The 15,124-nt window shown below is 37.5% G+C and overlaps 1 long non-coding RNA gene across 3 annotated transcripts in view; it reads left to right on the top strand.

The window, feature by feature from the left end:
* Positions 1 to 15,124, top strand: part of LOC137860797 (uncharacterized) — a 123,003-nt gene that overhangs the window by 31,254 nt on the left and 76,625 nt on the right. The gene's annotated exons all lie outside the window — the stretch shown is intronic.

Below are 15,124 nucleotides of genomic sequence, written 5' to 3'. Positions count from 1 at the left end.
ACAGTATTTTCTTCATATTTTATTTTCTTTTGCGAAGAATAAAGCAGAAAAGTCTCTTTCTCTGCTGATGTGTACTTAATGTCTGATATGTAAGATTCATCATCTGAGTTGAATTTATTTTCTGATGATGCTGTATTTCAGCTATGTTTGTGTGACATTTACATCCCTTTTAAATGCCAGGTACACTACACATTCTTCAGATCTGCAGCCTAGGAAAGTAGACTATGTCTTGTTTGTTTCTGTAGACTAACATGGATGTAAAATTTCATGACATGTGGCTTTGTCACATGTAATTCTGTTATTAGTTCCTGAAGTAAACAATATTGACATGTATCCTTGCGTTTAAAAATGTACCAGGAAGATCATGGATATGTTATTCAGGACATTCTCATCTTGAGCTTGAATGCATGCAATACAAGGACAATTCAGAAGTGCTGTGCTCCTCTTAAGCATTAGAATTTTGCACCAAGAATGTAAAACACCAATGCTTGGTAGTTTGCTCTGCCTGTGGAAAAGTGATGAGTTGAATTTGGGTTTGCTTAAGATGGCTTGAAATGTTTTTAGCTGAGGGGTGATGATACTTCTGTAGCTGACTGAAATCCTTTGAAGGATCCTTCTCTCTGAAGTTCACTTGCCACCTCTGCTCCAGAGCCCAGATTTGTTAACATTCCGTGCATGCTGCAGAGCTCATAGTTTACACAGTCTTTTGACTTGGAGTGGGTTGAAGAGTGATGAAGATTGAATGGGTTTATTATATTTGTTGTTTATTCTAAGCAGTTGTACTTCTCTTGTAGTTTAGATAGTCATCATTGGGCAGGTAATTTCTGGTTTCATATTGTGATCTTTATTTCTTTTCTTTACTTACAGTTGTTGAGTCAGACTTACAGCAAAAAGCTCTGTTCTTATTAATTGGACAAAACATTCTTGTAGTATGTACTTCAATTTTGTTTGGTTGTAATTGGTATTTGAAGTCATACAATGAAATTATCTATTTTCTTCAAAATATATGTATGATTTTCTATATGCTCCATTTCATATGCTGTTTCTCTCAGGCTACAGAAAAAGAACTGCTTAATAGTCAGCAAATTTGATGTGAATGGAGAGATCATGAAAATCCAAACCCCTAATGGTTCTTCTATGGATGCCATGGGAATGGAGAAATGTGAGCTCTCTATACATAACTAGTACTGTAGATATGCTGCATTATTTATGCATCATCACTGGAGGAAGGATGAAGGTTTGTTGCAAAATAAATGTATAAGTAAATTGCAACAAAAACAAGAAAATTAGTGGAAAAATATATGTATTTGATTTACTCTGAAATTTCATATGTGCAACAGAAGAGTCTGTGGTCCAATTATTGGTCCAAACTCTTAGCTTTGCAATAATGAACATACCTTGGAAACATTGCATTTCCCTATGCAACGACCCTGATCCACTTTTCATTTCTTGTATAATGTATGCTGCATTGCACTATAGCTCCACAGTGGTCTGACATTTGCATTGGCAGCAGTAGGATTCCTGGATATAGGAGAATGACAATAGCCAGTGTGAGAAGGAATGGGTGACAGTCAAGACACTAAACAGATGTAAAATGTCCTGTCAATTCTTCTTAACATCTGTCAATCACAGGCTCTTACTAAATAAGACACCCCTGAGGGTGAGAGCTAGCTACTCTGTTGTCTTGTTATCTTCACAGAAGCTTCCCAGCAGGAAGCATGGTTAGATAGCTTACCTGGGAAACCCAGCCTTCTGCAACCTATATCTTTTAGATGAGCATGGAAAGTAGGAGCTTCTTTTCCTGAGAAGAGCCACTTGGCATGTATGACTTCACTGATGAAGAGGGGCCAATGGAATTAGCATCCAATTTGTATCAGTTCCCATTAGGGTTTGATCAACCCATGTTATCCCCTTAGCTTGCAGCAGTCAGAGAAACACACAGATGTGCCTGTTCTGAAGGCCAAGACAAAGCCTTGTTATGCTTTTTTTTTTTTTTCTTTTCTTTTTTTTTTTTCTTTCCCCTCCAATGGGATTACAATGGTCTCTGTTGTCTGGCTTTGTCGAAGTACTCCTTGATTGACAATACCCTGGGAGATGTCACTGTCCTTGCTCCATGCATTGAAATAGACTAGTGTACCAAGGGTGCTTTAGGACCTTCGTTCCTCTTTTTTTTTTTTTTTTCAGGTGTTATAAATGTCTGTCAATACACCACAATGACGACCTCTTGTTGAGCTTACATGTCTGATGCTCTATCAGTCAGTGTCTGTTTGAGGGAGATGCAAAAAAGAAAACTTTAGGTAGTGACATGAATAGAGGGCAAAGAAATAGGGCAACTTTATTATGGACTGTCATCAGAAAGTAGCATGTGTGGAATGTCAATTTAATAATAGAATTGACAGCTTTTCTCTGGTTTCCGCAATGCCACAAGTGTTTCTTTGACAGTTTAAAAAATAGGTCCTTTGTAAAAGTCAGTGAGTGGTGCAACATACATTTGCGAATGCTCTGCATAATTGAGATTCCCTCAAATGCCATTGCCATAAGACTAGCCCCAAGAATCCTTCTACATTGACTAAGGGTAGTGGTGTATGGAGACCTGGTGAACTTAAACAATGTGAAATATGGTGTACAGTAGTAGGGAAATGCACTATAGCTAAAAAGATGCTGAGTTACCAGTCTGTCAAGAAGGAGTTTCTAAATAAATATAATAATGCATGTGTCATGATAAATATTGCTAAAGGAAGGGGTCATAAATTTTCAAATTTTTCAATTTTCTTTCAACAGTTATTCAGAGAAAGCTTCCACTTGCTGACCATAGAAAAACTGTCATCTAGAGAAAAACTAGAGATCCATACTTTTTCTATTTTTCAACAGAAAAGTGAAAGGAAAAAAAAAAAAAGACATGATTTTTCTCCTGATTTCTCTGTATCTGGGAAGAAATTGCAACTAGCTCTCTGCTTTTGTGATCATGAGTACAGCTGTTTTAGAAAGCAAGGCATATAGTCTGGGGAATAATATCACTCCTCTACAAGCTGCAAACACAAGAATAAATTAGAGATGTCTCCTTTGTAATGTGTTCTTTTCAATGTAGAATTTGACATAAATTACCTTAGCAGAGGGCAAGGCATATTTCATAATCTGTTTGCAATTCTAAGCCACAAACTTCAAGATTTTTCTTATTACAATTCTAAAATGACAAATAGAAACCACACCTTTGTTTAGGTGTCAACAAAGCAATTTTTCATCTTATGAAGAATGGACTCATTCTAGTAGACAAAAGATATGTTGGAAAGGGGCTTTTATTCCTTTTTCAAAGGAATATGCTAGATCATATATTAGATCGTTCATTTTAATGATAGACTTTTATACCAAGGCTAAAAATAAAATGAATAATCTAACTGAGTAGGATCTCCAAAAGGAAGTAGGAAACATCACAAACATTAAATATCTGTGTATACATGTATATATAGAGAGAGAGAAACAAAGAGAACACGAATCATCATTTTATGGCAATAATCCAATAGTTATGCTACTAGAGCAGACAATCTACTCTAAAGGGCATATAAACGATGATGATAGCAAGTACTGTAAGTAGACATCTACATAGATGATGCCTTGAAGCATAATTTACTTTTTGTTTTCCATGGACATGGTCTTTTTAATTCATTTTGGTTTATAAATTCGTACAGTTTATTTTCTTGGAAATCTGAGCAGACAGCAAACCACATAGTTTTAACTAATTTACCTGTAAAAATTTTCTAATATATGCTGACAAATAAATGGAAAATATATAATCAGACAAGGAAGAAAACACATTTCCTCGTCATTTGTCACATTAGTAAAACTGGTCCTGTTTCATAGATGAAATAGTTTGAAATTGAAAAGAAGCAAAGTCAAAGAAAGTACATCAATGTCGAAACCCCTTAGGACAAAGCTAAGCAACCAATTTTTTATTTCCTTTGATGAGTTCATAAGAAGCAATATGTTAATCCTGAAATCATTTCTATTTTGAATGAAAATTCATTTGTTGGCAAGAACAGCAAAATATCTGTGAGTTTTCCTTCTGTGGCTATTTCATGAGAAAAACAACTGCTCTTCTCTGTTATGAGATAGCCCCATTTCTCAAATGCCAGACATACATACTCTAAATCAGACTGTTTTTTAACTATTTCAATTTTGAATTACATAACACTTGGTCTTAAACCATAAAAATAATTGCTTAAGGATTTCAACAGTCTTCTGTAAGAAAGAAATCTTTCAAGGCCTCTGTCGTAGCGCAAGTTAGTAATAGGTGCAGTCTCTCTTCATTCTCCTATCAAGGATTCATGCATTATGAAAAAGAAGTAATCTATTACCTGGTTCTCAGATGTTAACATGAATACTTTTCTTTTTCTGATTCTTTCATTTATTATGGTTTAAAATTACAATGTTTGTACATTTGACAAATGTAACTTCCATCATTTGTTTCCCTGTTAAACGTTCAGTATCTTTGAAGTGAAAGCTTAAGTCAGACAAGCTTAGTTCAGAAAAAAAAGACATAGCATTACAGTGCTGTCACTACTAAGAGCTGAACCATGGCCAGTTTAGGCAGTATTATATCATTGGAATTAAACTGGTTTCCTGTCCCCTTGAGAGAAACTCATTAGATAGAGAGAAAGGAGGAAAAGAAAACAATATTCTTCTAGTTTGACTCTTAAAATGTATGGCCCTGTGCAGTCCCCTGTCATTTCCTTTATGCAAAGAAGTATGTTTCTTTAGTTATTGAGGGCTTCTAACTTGATGTTGGCTCTAGCACTGTCTTTATGGGCTATATTACATAAGGTTGTTGTGTAGTACTTAATGAGAAACCCATCCCAAGAGTCATTGCAGGAGAGGTTCTCTTGCTGGGGGAAAAATTTCTCTAAAAACATTTCTTTTTCAAAGAATGGATAAAATGCCAGAGAGGATAAGCAAAGTACTAGATATTTCAGGGTTGCATCTAAGAAGGAAAAAATCAAAATGCTACCAGGAAATGACAGGCCTTTGACAGTTTTTTCCTAGGCCATAAATGTTGGCATAGAGTATGTTTTATAATGTGCATGTACTGCAATCTACTCCTGATTTTTAAGATCAAAATTCTCTGTACTGTGTGGATGGATACAAATGCTCACCAAATGCTTTTATGCTTTTTTTTTTTTTTTTTTTTTTTTTTTTACCTTAATCTCTTTATCTTTTGTATCTGATCACTTTTGGGGGACTGACAGGTCAAAGAATCACAGACAGTAGAGCCCTTACTCATGCTTATATACTCACAAAAAAAAAAAAAAAAGTTCAACTAACAACTAAGAACATATTTCTGATTGTTTTAGGCTGCTTCCTGTGTGCAAACAGAAGAAAAAATAGAGACTTTATAATAATAATAATAAAAAAAATGTTTCTCCCAAAACAGTTTGTCCATATCTAGCCTGGAGACAAGGTTTCAGTTAGCTTGACCTCACTGTTAAATTAGACTGGTGGTCTCAACATGACACCTAATTAGTATTTCTCCACCTTGCCATTATACAGTCTGCAGTTTGGCATGATCCACAATTTCTCCTCAGGAGACCCCACGTTGTGCAACACTGAGGATAATATGGGTCAGGAGAGGAACCTCAGCTGAGTTCCCAAGGGAAGTTTATAGAGACTCCGTTGACACACAGCCACCATCATCAGCCTCATATTTTCACTGTTAAATGAAAGAAAAACTAATAAAAGCCTAGAGATTGTAGTTTAATTTCATTGAAACAGAACACACTATGCAACATTTGTGGTGCCTCGTGAAGGCTGAACTCCAAATGAACTGTGAAAAGCTTCCAGGGTATAGCTGTTTCCCCCACTGTTCCCCCACCTCCCATTTGCTCTGTGATGAGATGGTTGCTGGACTAACAACTGCTAATTGGCAATGATATGACAACAAGCATAGTAGAGGGGCTGTGCATTTATAAAGCTCTCTAGAAATACCACTAAAGGCACTACAGATTAAAGTGCAGAACATCCCAATTCACAGAATTAATTTTGCATATTTTACCTACAGGGAGAAAAAAAGTTTTTTTCAGAGTAAAAAATGCTTTCATATTCCTATTTCTCGAGTATTTATTTAATCTTACTTTATCATTATCACTATCCTTTAAACTCTCTAGAGTACAATCACAGCTTTTGCTGAAGAGCAAAATTTCTTTTAAAGTAATTTAAAGTCATATATGGTCAAAATGTTAGCAGAATGGCACAAATTCTGTATATTGAATGAAAGGGAAAAATTTGAATCCTTTTCAAACAAAGCGAGGTTTCTGTAAGATAACAGGATAAGTATAATACATGTATAATACATTTTGCAGGTACAGGGTCTGATGATGATGGTTGAAAGTGGATGGAAAATAGGAGACAAACCCACCTGAACCAGCACAGTAAACAAAATAGCCCACAGGAGAATATTAAATATAGTCACTGACTAGTAGAAAAAGTACTATGCCTAATCCATCCAATCTTAGTCCTCCTTTCCCAGCAACAAGAACTGGGAATCACTCCTGTTGACTGGAGTCAGGCATCAATTTATCTTTGAGATGAATAAATAAATAAATAAATTATTATTTATTATTATTTTACCCCAAGGAGACATTTACTGTCTTTATTCTGCATTCCCTTTGCTTTGAGTAATGCCATGCTCAATTCTTTAATTTTCAAGGCCAATCTAAATTCAGTTGTTCTTAACCTTACAAAATGTATTCTTTTTTTGTGCAGATTCTATTATTAAACCCCTCACATCCTCCTTCTACTCTCCCGTATACTTCATATCCTATTCTCTTGCTGATAACTCAGTTCCAGGCTGACAATTTTTAGTAGATGTGAGAAAGAAATAATTGGTTAAAGGTCTGGCATGCCTGCCAGATCACTAAACACTTTTGGCCTGACTTCTCATACCAGGTCTGTGAGAGAAGAACTGCTTGGGGTCACACAAAACTATCTTCATACCAGCAAGAAGCTTAGGTAAGGGCTTCTCAAATTTGTAAACATCCACCAAGCCCGTACTCCCACTCAAGAGATCCATTCATACCGTTCAAATCCCTCAGATTAGGGCGTTTCAACATTTGCAGTCACAGGGTCCTGTTGGCAGCTAGTAATTACCATGTGCGGGGCTCCTACTGTCATCAGACTCACTGCTTGTAGTCTGGCACTAACACTGGGACAAGCACTAGCATGTATTGAGTTAGTTGTGCCTGGTTTTCCATAGTATTTGCAGAGTGCTCCACTGTTTTTCTCCTCTGTATTTGATACTCAAGGCACTAGAGTACACTGGGAGTAGTTACAACTGCACTAGAGTTAGAGGTCATGCTTGATATGAAGAAGGCCTAGCCCCTGTGCAGACCTTGCCATGGACGTGCTGAGGAATCCTGTGCCTCCTCACTAGGACCCTCTTGCATGAGGAGCAGCTGGTGAGCAGATCACGGATGAGAGCAATCAGCATAACATATGAGGTTACAGAGCAGGAGAGTGTCTGCTTTGCTGCACTGCAAATCCTAAATGCCAGGATGACTTTTGAGGGGAGGAGGGAGGATACACTTAAGGTGGTGCTAGCTAAGGAAGTTTCCAACACAATGTGCATGATATGACAGAGATTTTCATTGCAACAGATTTCTTAGCCAGGGGTACTCATCATCTCTGACCTTGAGCAGTGCTACAAGAACAGACCTCTCGGACCTCTCCCTTGTTATGAATCCTAACTCTTCTGGATCAGCCTAGCAAAACTGCATGGAGATAGAAAACCAGCCATGTCACACTGAAGTATTTTATAAAAGCAGTGACTTTCTATTTTAAGACACTGGTGTAAAAATTCTGCCTCTGTAAAGTCTTTTTTTTTTTTTTATTAACCATTTTAGAAAATAGATTTGCCAGCTACTTATACAAAGTCTTCTCAATGAGTGCCTTATAACCCTTAGTATGCTTACACCCCTGCAAAGTAATGAATGCTGTCATAGTGATGTTGAGAAGGGGTTATATGAGGTTTTTAGTGTCAAACGGGGGTACCAAAGCTAAACATATGGCTTACTGCTACCAAAAGGCCCTCTTCTTGTTTCCTTTGGGTTGACATTCGTGTTCATCTCACTCCACGATGAGTACAGGTGGTTCTTCACTCTAAACTGATAGAAAACTGTTCTTCCTGATTGATTTTCTGCTGATGTAAAGAGTTGAAGAAATAGCCAGGATGAGATCAAGAGAAGAGGTGGCACATTGAAGTAACATACATGCATGAAGTGGGACTATTTCTATTACCAAAGGAGGCTGTTTATTTAATAATAGAAAACCATTTTCTGAAGCTCAACTTTTCTTAGGAACACTGTCACTTGTTGAAATGTGAAACAGCAAACATATGGTGAAAATTCACCTTAGGTGCCTTAAGTCAGACCACAGCAGGGCATTGGTGGTTGAATAGACTGGATTTCAGATGGAATTCGAGTCCCCAAGAGCAACTGTGGACCTCTGGGTCATTCTTTCTTCCTGTCCTAAGTTTTCACTCAGTTTTGTTGTCCTCAATGCCATAAAAGGAGACCACAGGAAGAGAGAATTTTCTCATCTTGATTATAGTGCCATTAAATACACATGCTCACAAACATGCTCAGTTTCTTCTACAGTAATGACTCACCAAGCATTACAGTAGAAAATAGTCATGTAACACACAGGGCTGCTATAGAAAGCAGGAAAGAATGTGGCTGTGCAGTTAAAGTCTGTGTATTAAAGAACTTGAGATGGAACTAAGTTAAAATTTCATGTAAAAAAAAAAAATTATCCATTCCTGATTTTAATTCCTTGATCATCTAAGTAAACAGTTGTGTTAATGCAGGCTTTTTTTCTTTTTATTTTTATTTTTTCTTCCCAAATGTAAAAAGCCAACTTGCAGCTTGTTTGTGCTAATTTAGTTATTACTGTACCCTTAGCCAGATATCATTTCACTTGTTAACTTCAGTCTTGATTTTTACTAGGGTATTGTTATTACTCAATTACTACGTTACTAAAATGATCATATTTTAATCTAATTAAATATTCTTTACATTAAAAATGTTGGCTTTTATAAATACTAAAAGTTATGGGTTTGAGTCCATTTTAGAACTACTTATCAAAAGTTTCACTTGGGGTGAGATTTTTCTATTTTGAAAGAAGGGAATCTGCTTTGAGTCCAGCTGTTTGGAAATAAACACTCTTTAGAAACTAATAAACAGCAGTTTCTACTATATGAGAATGTTCTTTCTCACTTAAAAAAAATAAATAAATTGTTGTCTGAAGTACATTTTTTCTTAGTGATATAGCCATTTGTTAAAAAGCAAAAATAAAACATTTGAGTGATTTTAAATGAATTTCACATTTACCTAAAGAAAAACTTCAGCTCAGCCATCTGTGGGAAAAGGCTATTATAATTCAAGTTTCTATAAACATGCTGTGATGACAGGATTTTTAATACTGCACCTGAAGGAAAAAGATAGTGTACAAATGTAATGCACCTGCTGGCTTGGGTGTTTATATGATCAGCTAAGCAGGAGCTCTTAATACTTCCCAGCAGATCTCTGCCAGTGGGCCTGCTATAAATCCCTCCACAGCCAGACAAGTTGGCCTTTATTTTTTCATATTGCTCTGGGCATCTCACATGACATTCCCAAAAAAGGAATTGTACTACAAGCCTGCTCTGATTGCTAGTAATGACTTAACTGCAGAGGAATTATAACAGTATGAATAACAGTGGTTTGCACTGTGAATGCCTAAGCTACTCCAAAAATGCCAGAGCAACCAATATAATGTGCTTCTTACTCGTAACTTTGAAATGGGAGAGAAAGTCAGGGCACTTTACAACGGCTGCTAATCTGTAAACACTGATTGTTCATTCAACAGCAGGAAGCAAAAACAAATGGAAAGCAAATAACAGTATTAGCTGAACTGGGAATTATGGAAGGAAAACTATGCAAACCATTAAAGTAAAAATATAGGAAGGAAAATAAAATTCCCCCTCTTGATTATAACAGATAGTTTGAATGAATATTTTGTCGGCAAAAATTTTCTCTGTGTGCACGTCTTCTTAAACTCCATTAGACTTCTGACTTAGCTAGAAATAAACCAACACAGTTTGTATATGATTTAGTCTGCAAGTTTCCTGGGGACAGAATCCTCTTAATTGTTTTGCTTTACATCTTGTTTAAACTGGCCTGTGTGTTTGGGCTGTACTTGTAAACTGTTGGCAGAGAGAGTAGATACAGAACATCTATCTAATAGATTTCTAATAAAACATACCAATAACATAGTATAGATCTGAAATATTTCAAAAAGCAACAAATGTAAAAAAAAAATAATAATTTAACACAGGTATCTTCAACAAGTCTACAGGATTACATATCAGATAAGAGGGTTCTTACAAATGGGCACCAACTCTCAGTGCTTATTAATGTAAAAAGCTACAAATCGCCACTGTATCTACATGGGACATGTGAGGAGGGGAAAGTCAGACCAAAAATCAAATTGAAATTGAAGAGCGGGGAAGGAAAAACACAGCTTAAGCTCAGCAATTCACAACCAATTTCAGCCACTCTCTGGGAGTGATCTAAGTAAATTCTGTGGGAGGACTTCACCATGCAATTGCTAGTGTGCTGATAATGAGTAAAGTACAATTTTCCTAGGTGTGGCTGATGCTACCTCTCTGTGCTGGAGGAATATGGGGTCGGTGCCTAGAAAGGGTATTTAATAATATGGACTGAGAGAAGAAAGGGGGGGTAGGGGCGGGGTGTTGGATGTTGGAAAGACTTTGAGTGGGAGTCCAAAGTGGTTCAGAGTTTGTAGTACCCTTGAAGGAGCAGGTTATGCTGGGTGGGAATGATGATAAATGTTGTTTGGCTCTACCTCAAAACCAACCTCCTGAATTTGACCTTTGCAGCATGGGACCCCATTATAAAATTTATATTTCTCTGTAGGATAGTGGAGGGGTGCATGACCCAGTAAAGCAAGCAGATGTGCTTGGGTGGGCAGCACTGGGTCTAGGATGTCACAAGTCTGTTACTGCAATACACTCACAGAAAAGCTTCAGCGTTGCTTCTTCTGTGGGTAGCTTGTGATGGCGAGGCACCCTGAGTAGCTCTGTCAGCACCATGCCTACCTTGCTAATGTGGAGTACTCTTCAGGGCAGACCCTTGCCACAGGCAGCTTTGGTATTTGGAGCTACAGTGAGAGACCAAAAGAATTCCTTCTTCCATGCTATAAAAACCTGCATTCCTTCCTTTGGGCAAAGCAGGCTGGATTTCTCGTCTGAATTCTCTGACTTAGTCGTGCAATTTGCCAAAAAGTCTGCCTCCCTGGAAAAGAGCAGTTACCACTAATTGTTTTGCCTGAGAATCAGTCTTTTGAGTTGTCAACCAAAGCTGCCTTCTGGCAGCTGCCCTGGTTGCCATAGTTCTAGACAAAATGAAAATGTTATTCAGCAAGGCATCTGCATCAAAGGGAGAAGCAATGGAAATATCAGTCAGCAAAACTTGTGATGTTCTGTCTAGGAGGAGCTGTTTCTCAGTACTTTGCACCATTGCAAGAATGGTGCTTGCGAAGAAGATGAAACTCTGAGAGCTGGCCATGGATTTTTAATTCCATATAAGGAAGAATTCCACTTTTCAGATTTAATTTTCCTCAAGATAAAGCATGTCTTGGGCTAGAATCACTGTGTTTTCATCTACTTGGCTACCTGAGAAGAAACATAAAGAAAAATCAGTGCTTCATCATTTATGCATTAGTCTTTGAAAGATTTTTTCTTTTGAGATCTGATCAAATTCCCTAAAAAGAGGCTTATTAGGAGAAATAATTGCTTGCATATATGGGACAGCATCTTCTCTGAGGTGCCACAGTACACTGTACTCATTTGGACAGCAACTGCAGGAAAATGTCCTGAGAATGTGATGCTCTGGATTGTATTCTGATCTTGAATAGGAAAGGACTCCATTATCACTCAGGGCAGTCTGACTTAACAAGGTACACTTGCTCTCTCTCTTTGATTTGAGAAAAGATAGCCTTTTTCTGCTACAACTGTGTTTATGAAGTAATGGTGAGGCACCACTCACCAGGCACTTGTGAACTAAGAGGTGAAAGTTGAGTGACAGAATTTAGGAAAGGGAATAACTGCAGGAAAATATGGCTAAAATTACAGTTTTTATGGATAGAAAATTCTGTTGGTGTTATCTTTAAGGACTCAGAAGGCCCTATGGGAAATGAAGATGATACTGTAAATCTTTATCTGCAACCTGCAGACCTGTATTGTGAGGAATGCTCACTGGTGAAAGACTGGTATCTCACATTTGTAAAGAAAGATGTTTTATGTATGCATGGCTTTATTAGTGTATATATATTTGTGCATATAAATATATACATGTAATGTATATAAAAGTAAACCTTGATTTTACTGTGGGATGCCCTGTAAACTGACTTTTGTCCATTTGGGTGTTTTGGGCCCTGGCTTATTGAAAATTGTTTTTGATATGTATGTTTAAAGAAAATACAGAAATATCTCTTTGCCCTGTGATACAGGATGCGCTTCATTAAACAAGTGACATTTGTGTAAGAATTTTTGCTGTTTGGGATATTGTCTTTTTAAAAAAGTCCCAATTAATTGCTAAGAAATGTTAAAAAGTTTTACCTTGATATGGTAGGTTGTCTAGTAATTTGATAATTTTTCTTGTAAGTAAAGAAATGATGGGGAAGAAAAAAAAAGATGAAGTGATGGAAATATTATCAACATTAGCAAGTCATTCAGAAAGGAGAAGCAGAGGTTGAATTTAAATTATTATTATTATTTTCTTTTTAACCACAGAGGAAGACCAACCAATGATCTTGTTTTTCTCTATGGTGGTCCAGTTTCTAATGGCTCACATGCATGTGTTTTTCCCAGTATTTTACACCTTGAAAAAATACTGAGTAATGTAGTGTAGAATGACTCTTGATACAACACAACCAAGAACATTACAAGGCTTTTTTTTTTTTTGTTTGTTTTGTTTTTTTTTTGGTAAAATACAGAATTATAATCAGGATTATAATTGATGTAGTGAATATGACTATAATTTAAAGTACCTGAGGAGGTCTACACTTGTTTTCTTAATCGGAAGATGCTGAGGCATGAAATGAGAAGTCAGCATATTTATACTCATGCTTCTTAGGTGTTATAAATGGCTCAGGATTCAAATTAGGATTAAATAAAAAAATAGGATTTATTAAAAGAATATAAAGGAATAGAGGTAAGCAAACAGCGCTGGGTGCACCGGGAGTCTCCGCTCCACCAGGACGCACACCAGTTACATCAAGCAGCTGATTTTTATGCACCTAGACTAATACATATTCATTACTACTTCTAAAAAAGTAGATTATTATAATTAGCTTCCGGGGTCCAGTTCCTCCTACTGGAGCATGCGCATCAGTCTCCTCTGGGGGTCTCTAGGGGTCTTTCATGCTGAAGGCTCGTAGTCTTCCTCTCACCCTTTGTACTTACTCGGCACTATTCCAAGTTTATGGAACACTCTCTGTACACTCTCCGCAGGTCTTGTCTCCCAACCGTCCTTCAGCTTCTTCTTTCTTCCTCTTAATCTCTTGGCCCCCCTGGCCAGATACCAAGGATCCCATAACAGTCACCAGCAGTCACCGGTTATTATCAGTTGTTCTGAAACTCCCAAACAGGTTGGCGATTCACAAGCAATTAAAACATTCTTTCCCAGCTATTCACAGTCATCTACATAACATCTATAGCAGTGTTAAATCAATCTCGACAGAGAAGACAGAAAAGAAAAACTGTAACTGTTAGAACTAGAAGTCAGGAATAACAAAAGCAAACAGGTTCATAAATTTAAGGAGTGTTTTCTGAAGACGTGATAAACTGACTGGAATGAGGGGGAGACCGGAGCACACTGCATCTGTGGTTCAAGAATTAAATTGCCAGTGCAGGGCCCAGAGGCAGGCAGGATTCAAACAGAATTATTGCAATTATTACATTATTACAGACTTATTTATTTATGGACACGAATTTATGGACACGAATTGGAATTGTTAAAACATTCCTCACATTAGGCAAGCTTGGACCTGAGCTATTTGGCTGATCAGTAACAAAAGTTTGCAGCATTCAACCCCAAAACTGACATAGGAATGTAGCTAAGGCAAGTGTCTCAGTGGGTCTGTATGTCTGGTGAAGTTCTGCTTCCCCAACAGCTTGGAAAGTGAAAGAGAATTCAGGCTGATCTTGCAGGTGACTGCTGTCCAGGATACTCGAACAGCATACCTGTGGCTCACATTTGTGAGCTTCTTGCAAGGTACATTTGTTGGCCTTAGTCACTTGCTTCACATTTTGAGTTAATGGATTTAGGTGCCTGTACTAAATTCACAAACAAAGGTTAAAAAAAAAAAAAAAAAAAAAAAAGACAAAAAGGGAGGATTTCTGCCTACTGAAAGCCCGGGGCTTTGTTCTGGCTCTCAGCCCAGGCCGTAATGGCAGTAGTGCAGGGATGTTTTGCACTCAGGTGCCTTGGAGGGTCACCTGTGCATGAGCAGGGGCCAGCATCTGGCAGTGGCATCTTGTGAAGCAGTGGTGAGAGAATGTTCCTGTTCAAGTCAAGGAAAGCAGTCCTTGCACTTACCGAGAGAGGCAGTTGTGTCCCACTTTGTTGCAGAGTGGGGTGCACTCCTAGCAAACCCCATGACTAGGACATTCCTCAAGTGGCAGCACTGAGTGAGTCTAGTAGATCCCTGGGTATGGCTTCAGATATCCTGCTGACTTGTCTGGGTCTAGCTTTGATTCTTGTATCTTAGTTATGCCACTTCCCCAAAATGAAACGATTAAGTCTTGACATTGTGCCTCACAAATATACTAAAGCTTCAGCCCTGAGCTGCACTCTGTTTTCTTCTGTGACTTATCATTTGAAATACGTGGAGATACCTCAGAATTTTTGACTAGAGGGCAGACTGTAGAGTAAACTTGATGATGTGAGGTTGCATGAATAGGTGAGTCTTATGACATACTGTTTGTAAGGTCCAAGATCCTCCACTGTGACTTTTCAGCCTATGAAAATAATGTGATATAAACATTTTTGATCATATCCTGTTATATAAAGCTGAA

This window comes from Anas acuta, chromosome 1, assembly GCF_963932015.1.
Source record: "Anas acuta chromosome 1, bAnaAcu1.1, whole genome shotgun sequence".
Taxonomy (NCBI): Eukaryota; Metazoa; Chordata; class Aves; order Anseriformes; family Anatidae; genus Anas; species Anas acuta.
This window is presented reverse-complemented; position numbering and strand designations above follow the sequence as displayed.